The following is an 8,196-nucleotide window of genomic DNA, read 5'->3' as shown; positions in this document are numbered from 1 at the left end:
ACCGTCGTCATCGCATGGAGGTAAAATCCCATTCGTTAAAAACCCCGCTTCTCAGCTTTCCTCCTGAAAGGAAAAGTTTAAGGTTAGCGCTGGAGAAAGAAATAGATCGTCTCCAAGTCCCCGTTCACTAGCTCTCTTCGCCCTGTTCTCTCTTCTCTGCGCCTCGCCCCAAAATTCGACAAAAGAAAATGAGCAAACCAAGACCGAGGGATCTCGTCGTGGCCTGGTGAGTTGTTGTTGGATGGGGGAGTCTTCCAGAATGCCCGAAACACCTGCCAGCCTGGAGGCGCCATCCGCCTAGACAAGACCATCCACCCTTGAGATCATTTCCGGCAGAGGCGGAACAGTGCAAGAAGGACCAGAAATAAGACGTGCAAAGCCACCAACACAATGCCCGAAACACAGCTGGGGTCCATTAAATGATTCATCTTCTCGTTATTATTATTAGAAACCTGGGATTGTGTCGAGCCACCCGGGAACAGCGCTGACTCCAGGACGGCAAGCTCCATTAATTTTCTAATACAAAATTAGGCTATCAGAAGGACGTAATCTGAGAACAAACTGCAGTTCTTTAATAGTACGCAGTAGCTAAGAAGGGATGAGGTAGCCGCGTGTGTATGTAATGAGAATGAGTTTAGCAAAGCAAATTGCAGACCACGGATAATGTGATCATATTTTTGCTTTAAAAAGCCAGAGCCCTATTTAATACGTAACTACCATTTAATGAGTTATTACTATTTACCCAGCGCAAGGCTTAGAGCTTTTCAAACCCTGATCTCCCTTCACGCTGCAGCTTTGGGGAGCAATATTGTCACCAACGCATTTTACAGATGCGGAAATCGAGGCTCCGACAGGTGAGACAGCGTCCCCGGGGGTCGCACGGCCGGGGTCCCATCCCAGGGTCTGTTTTTAGAAGTCTTCGTGAAATTTAAGTGTTCACGCCTCAAAAAACACGGGGAGGGGGCACACGAGGCCGTCGTCAGTGGCTACATCGGGGGAGTGACATCCAGAGGAGGGGGATGGGCGGGGCCAGTTTGGGGCATTTTATTATCGATTCAAACACTGCTTTCTATATTTGCAGCAAACGCGTATCACTTTTGCAGTTAAACAGACAGTCCTTTGTACAAAAGGGCAAATCTGACACGATTCTAGTTACACGACAGCTTTAGTACGGCCTAGAGCCGGAGGGTGGGTCGGAGGTGACCGCGGGCGGGGGGAGGGGAGCCGGAGCGGCTGCTGGATGGCCACGGTTTCTGTTTGGGGTGATGGAAAACTTTGGAGATAGTGGTAATGGGCGTACAGCATCACAGATGTAATTAATGCCACTAAATTATACACTGAAAATGCTTAAAATGTTAAATTTTATGTTATGAGTATTTTACGATTCTTGAAAAAAGAAAAAGAAGCCCTTTGAAGTGAAGCCGTCCGGTTTTGGGGACGTTCGCCCTCTTACCCCTGCGTTTCTCGCTCTCCCTGTACCGTGTCGTGTCTCTCAGAGGCCTGGGGCCCCCCGCGGCCGTAACAGTGGCCTTCCCCATCGGGACAGGCTGGCGCGTCCCTGTCTGTGGCGGCGGGAGGTGCCCCGGGCACCACGCTTTTGCTTCCCTGTGTTGCCTGAAGACGTGACTTGATGGGGACATCTGACAGAAACTGGGCTGAGTTGGTCTCCACAGGGTTTGCTCCCGTGGCCCATCCCGTCCGTCCGTCCGCCGTCTGTCCACCCCCCCACCACCTATCCACATGTTCCCAGTAACAAAACTTGGGGGAGCACTAACTGTAGGCCGGGCCCTCGGCCAGATGCTAGTGTTAAGAGTCACGTTCCTCAAAAGACGCTGTCAGTCAGCGAGTGCCACAACAAAGGGGCTGGAAGAGGCGTCGAGGACCGCGGCTTCTTCCCCCGTTACCTTAACTCACTTGCCGGTGACTTGGGCGAGTTCCTGCTCTCCGCCGAGGCCGTGAAGTGACTTAGGAGTCCTCCAGTTCTGCAGTCTGCTGATTCCGTTCCTACAGTCAGTGTCGGGCTGTCCACAAGCGATTTCTGATGCGTTTGCAAGTCCGCGATCGTGAGCAAGACACATACATTGAGAGGACGTGTCCCTGGGCTCGCACCAGTAGGAACCGATAAGAGTTGTCGCTGTCCCGCTTGGCATCTGGGCGCTTAATGTCGGCGACGATGATAGCAACAGGGAACACATAAACACTTGCACATAGAGAAGGAGGATGTGATTATGATTTATAGAAACGAGATAAAGAATAGTTGTTTATCTGTGAAAAGATCTACCCACCAAACGGAAAACACTTTCGGCTTCCCTGCGGATGGCGCGCGAGGGTGTGCGATCATGGGCGGATGTGCTTTTTTGTGGCGTGTGTGTATCTTTCACAAATATTGACCTGTTCTTTGCTGTTATATTTCAAAACGCGAGTGAATCAAAATAAGGTGTATTTTATGGGACTCTCTTGTTTTATTATCTGTCATTTAATTTTTAATACCTAAGTGACACCTGATATATTACCTAATCAAAAGAAGAGAATTATACATTGCACATAATCAGTTATTTTTGCCATATCACTGAAATTAGACTAACAGATGAGGAAAATAAATAAGATGAACTTTAAAAATGAAAATGCTTAGCCTTTGGAATTTTAGTTGACAGCTTTTGAAAATTAAATTATAAGTCAAGTCCTGATAGGTTTGATATCTTCTCTGCGGCTTTGCCGATGATGTATTGCAGGTTTAATGGAATATCATTTATCATCTGATAATAACAAATGTAGTATTTCTGAGCTTGTCATCTCTTCTGTGATGACAAATAGTCCAACTTGTAGCGGTGATAATGGAATTTTATAATGATCTGTCCTAAACTGACTCAACTGCAGCCTGAGCTATTTTTCTTGAATCTCACAATACCTATTACATGTATATTACAATAGTCAGCGCCTCCCTTCTGAGCACGGGAGCCGATCGATGAATCCAGATTCCAGGCAAACGGCCCAAAAGTGTCGAATAATATTTGCTTGTTTATCAAAATTATCCTTCTTAGGCTGATGAGAGAACTCATTGGAGGCCGTCGAACATGGCAAACTGTAACACTTAGAGGACATCGAAGGTGATGAAAACCCCGTTTGTGTCTTAAACAGGAGGTAGGTAGAGTGTTTGGTTTGCAGCTCTACTCGTCCACTCCGTCATTTCACAGAGATTTGTTTAACGAGAGCCTCGTGCTGAACACGCTGTTCGAATCGGAGACTCGGTCTCCCTCTCGCTTCATCCCGAGGCAGGGCTTGCTTTACGTCCCAGCTCTCGGCTTGTGTGACGTCACCGCCTTGTTGCACCTGTACATTCTATCGTCCAAGTCACGTGCCGTCTTGACGCTTTTCCGGGACTTCTAGTCTGCCCAGAGCATCAGGGCAAGCCTCAGTTTGGGAGATAGGGCCTTCCCGAGATATTCCGTCAATCGCAGACGTAACTACAGCTGCCGTGATTCTCTCTCAAGGCCCCTCCCAGACGGGGACAGCGTCAGTGAGATCAGGGACAGGCGTCCCAGTGGGTACTGCAAGGCGCACTCTTTCACGGTGCATATCTAATTTTTACCCTCGTCTGAGCAGCTCTGACTTTCCATCTGTGGTCACAGCAGGCCGGCTTCTGACCGAGGGACAGGTCCCTGCGAAGGCTTTGACATGGAGGGAGCTGAAGGTAATATGAGCAGAGAACTGTTAATGGCACGCGCCGACATGCGGATTGACGCCTGACAGGCTGGGAGGGTTCACCAGGTGGGCACCGACTGTGGTCATGGGGGGCGTGCATTTCAGATGGGCTCTGACCACACGGCCAGGCGGAGCATTCCGCAGCTGCCCGGCCTCGGACCACCTGCTTCCGTGTCATCGTGGAGGTGATCTTTCCTTTGCTTCAGTGGAGTTGCTCTCCAGCCCCAGCGAAAGCATCTGGCTTCTTCTCTCATGTTCTGGGCTTTCTGCTGCATTTCTCGGTGAGGGTGGTTCGAATAGGACCTGTCGTCCAGGCAGCTGCAGAGGGGCTGGCCTTCGTGTGGCGGCGAAGCCCGTGTCCCCCTCATTTCCTGTTCCTGTTTTGTTTTTTTACTTCCTTTTTGCTTTTCTCCTTCCCCAATCTCTTCTTCCTTCCTTCTCTTTTTTCTTCTTTCCCCTCCCTGCCCTTTTTCCTCCTCCTATTTTCTTTACACAGAGAATCGCTGAGAAGGGACAGGTAAATACCATGACAGGGTAAAGGGCGGCTTAGTGAGCCTCTGCCTCATTGGAAGAAGACCCCAGGTCTAGCTCATCATTGCCAGGCGGGAAGACTGGCCGCCGGTGGCCAAATCTAAAACCTTTTCAAGAGAAGCTGGAAATCTTTACATTGAGGACACATTTTGAAATAGGTTATAAACTACCTCAATTACATTGTAAAGTACTTCAAATATAAACTACTTCAATTAAACAATAATGCGAGGGGGCCTAACAAAATTGAGTTTGGGTCAAGGACTACTTCCTTGGGAGCTGTGGTTTAGACAGATGCACTGTGTGCGTGACCTCTTCTACTCCAATGATGTCAGGTGCCCGGCGCTCAGAAACCAGTGTCCCCAAGTATGTACGATCGGCTTTCTGTTCTCTCTTGTCTTAAATAAAAATTTGCAAATATCCGCTAAATGCTTTGCAGATATTCCAAACTCAGAGGGATATAAGAGTATTGAAAGAGGGGGAAAGAGAAAGAGGAAGGGGCGGGGGGGGGGGGGAGGGAGGGAGGGAAGGAGGATGGGGGCGGGGGAGAGAGAGAGAGAGACTGAAGAGTGGGGAGTAAGACGAAGGCGGTTGGGAGCGGGGTTCTTCGGGGAATTGGGTGGCAAGCAGGGAACGCCAGGAGGAGAGTGGCGTGGTGGGAGCGGATTGCAGGACGACGAGCAGAGGACTGCGTAGGGCAGAGCGGAAGAGGAAGCGGCGAGAAGCGGGGGCGGGCGGTGAGAACGTGGGCCAGAGCTGCGGCCGGCGGGCGGGCTGCAGACGCGCGTGCAAACGGGAGGCGTTCCGAGGACAGGGATGACAGGGGTTGACGCAGGGAACGCGGGAAAGTAAAAATAGGGAAGAGGCTGATGACAAGTCTGGTGAAAACGCCGCGGCCGGGCAACGGCGCCCTCGCCGAGCTGGGCCCTCTCCCCGCCACCCGGGCTCGTCCTGACGCGCCGGGAGTTCTCTCTGCGGCAACGCTGTGCCCTCTCCGGTCGTCCTTGAGCCACGCCAGGCAAGGTGTGTAACGTGCCTCGTGCTAAAGGGACGTCTCGTTCTCGCTCTGGCCACAGACGCCTCACCTGCGGTGGCGATGTGGCAGGTAGGGACAGCCGGCAGTAAAGGCGGCCACATTTTGGAAAGGAAGCAATCGCAACCTGTAGAGCTCAAAAGAAGATACAGTTGGAAGATGCGCTTGTGGGCTTTTCACCCGTAACACTTGGAAGAGCAAATTTAACACAATCGGAACCCTAATCACTGTGCTCAGCATCCCGTGCCCTTTGGGTAAGACTCGCATTTGTGGTCCTCATTAGCGAAGCTCGGCAGCGAACTTTGAGGGGGTCATTCGAAACCTCTGGGGGCACATGGCTGGTGTGACTTCACGAGTATTGTTGTAACTGCCATTAGGTAGATGGCACTAGGGGCAGTGGCCAGGTCAAGGTCTATGTTGTTTCAGTCCGAACAGGTCGGGAGGCCCCGCGGTGCTTTGAGGAGTGACAGTGGTTACGTTTTCTTGTAGCAGAGATTCGAAACCGAGTAGGAATGCTGCATTCGACGGTGGAAGACATGGACGGCCGGTTCTTCAATCCGGACAGGGAGAGTTGGCGCCTAGACACTAGGAAGGTCTCGTGATACAATGATAAACACGCATCGATGTGATAATAAATACATAAATATCTTTTTTCCACCTATTATTCTGCACCTTCATAGAGAAGCCCTTATGTCTCGCATGGGCCTGTCTGTTTTGTAATGTATTTAAAAAATCAATCAGGAAAGGAAGAAATAAAATAAACTTAAAAAAAAGAAAACCCTCAAATTGACTGTACAGGGAGGGACCCTGCAGGAAGCCTTGCCCAGTGCTGCCCGTGACTCAGTGGAGCCCAGCCTTGGCTGGAGGGCAGCTCGCGTTAACTGCCTGGGAAAAATTATTTCAAAGACGAGTACTCTTAATATCATTAAACTTCTGCCAGCTCTTCGTGGTGTGGACACTACCTGCGTACACACACGTGCAAAGTGTGTAACGCTTTCTCTTGTGCACGCGCACACCCCCTCCGCAGTGCGTGGGCAGGAGAGCAATGCTTGCTTGCGCCGTGAAGAAAGGAGCGATGTTTCTCTGTTTTATACCCAGCCGAGGAGCACAGAGAGGACATGCAATAAAAAATGAGTCAGTGAATGAATAGACGTTGAACGCTTGCTGGTACTTCCTTTAATTGATTCATTAGCTGGTTAGTTAATTAAACAAACCTGTTCTCAAGGGTCTGGTGACATGGTTCCCATTAGTGCTATGAGCTAAAATTCTCACTCTTTTCTTGGTCTTGTGGTCGCGGAGAACACATTAGAATTCTGACGTTGGCCTCTCTCAAGTGACACCCGCCTGACCAAAATATAAGTCCCAGGATCCTGTCGTTCGGCCTTGCACTGGCTGGCCTGGCGAGAGGGGCTTTGGGTACACGCTGCGGGGCTGCTGGGTCCCCCTTCCCACTCCTCACGATGCCTGGAGGGTCCCTGCTGGCACTTCGTTTCATCGACTTGGCTCAAGCAGGCCCGTTGTCCCGGGGATGGTGGGTACGTTGAGGCAGAGCGATCGGAACACTTTGCTTTAAATTTCCTACGAGCCACAGGGAAGGAGTGAGCCAGGGTGGGTGCTGGGGCCTTGGCTGGGGCCTCAAAGCAGGGGCCGAGGCGTCGGAGCCAAGCGCGGCCCGTTCTAACCACTCGTGTTCTAGATCTGTTCTTACGTGTGCGGTGTGTTGCTTAGGTATGATAATATATTACAACTTAGAGTTATGGCTCATAACTATTAGATTATGCATTTTAATGGCTACTAGAATTCTAATAGAATGTATATTAATCGGGTTTAATTAAGTATTAGATCTCAGGGCTCCCCTGAAAGCCAATGCTTCCAATATTATCTTTATTATTCTTGCTGTGTCCGTCAACCCCTGTGCTATCATGAGCTGAGGGAGTGTTTTAGTTGTGGTTCCTGAATGCTAATTGCTCTCCTTAAAATACCAAAGTTGACTATGAAAAGTAGTAAGAAAAGAGATGCACATATGCAATTGAAAACATGAGTTATGGCATAACTATATTTAAAGGGATTTTAAATCCCTATTTATGACTTAGCTTTGACCTAACTGATGATACAAATTCGTGGGTTTGATGCACATGCCCCCAGATCATAACTTTGACGTATGTTTGTCATGCATCAAAACAAGCATCATTTAACTTAAGTTTATACGCCATCTTAAGTCGCTTTGAACAGTGTTAGGGGTACGTGGTTCTTACTGGGAACACACTGGTTCACTTGTCCGTGCGGGTGACTCTGCTGTTTAAGGAGAGGACACCTGGGCATCTGGGCCCTTTTTTCAAATTCGCGCACCTAGGGGAACGTGATGGCGGTGGGAGGCTGGGGGGGAGGGAGAGCTTGAGCGTCTCGAGCCGTATTTCTAGTTCTGCCACAGAACTTGCGTGTGGCCTTGGCCAAGCCCCTTCCCCTCCCTGGGCCTCAGTTTCCCTCTCTGCCCAGTGAAGCAAGGACGGGGGTGCCCCAAGCCTCTCCATCCATGACCTTCCAGATCACTTGATTCTCTGCAGTTAAGTCAAGTGTGTTTAAGTTAGCAAGCTAGCCCCTGCTCGCCTCGCCCAGCCTCTTATCTCAATAAGTAATGAGCGTGCCAAGGGCTGACAATGACATATTTTGAAAATAGTTTTAATGCATAGCTGGCAGAGGACCTGTTGGGCGTTGACAAATTACACAAACAGAGATGATGAGGAGTGCATCAAATATTAACGGCCCAGGGCCCAGAAGGTAATGGAGAACTTACCTGCACGTCACGAGGTGCAGCTGAAGGGAGCGTTTCTTCTCAGCCTCTCCAGGCGAGTGCGGGGCTGGCTCTCGGCGAGATGCAGAGGCCCACGTTGGTTTTCGCAGATGCTCGACTCTGGTTTAATTAATTACCGGAG

Source organism: Rousettus aegyptiacus, unplaced genomic scaffold, assembly GCF_014176215.1.
Source record: "Rousettus aegyptiacus isolate mRouAeg1 unplaced genomic scaffold, mRouAeg1.p scaffold_m13_p_14, whole genome shotgun sequence".
Lineage (NCBI taxonomy): Eukaryota > Metazoa > Chordata > Mammalia > Chiroptera > Pteropodidae > Rousettus > Rousettus aegyptiacus.
The sequence above is the reverse complement of the archived record's forward strand: the minus strand, read 5'-3'. Positions refer to the sequence as shown.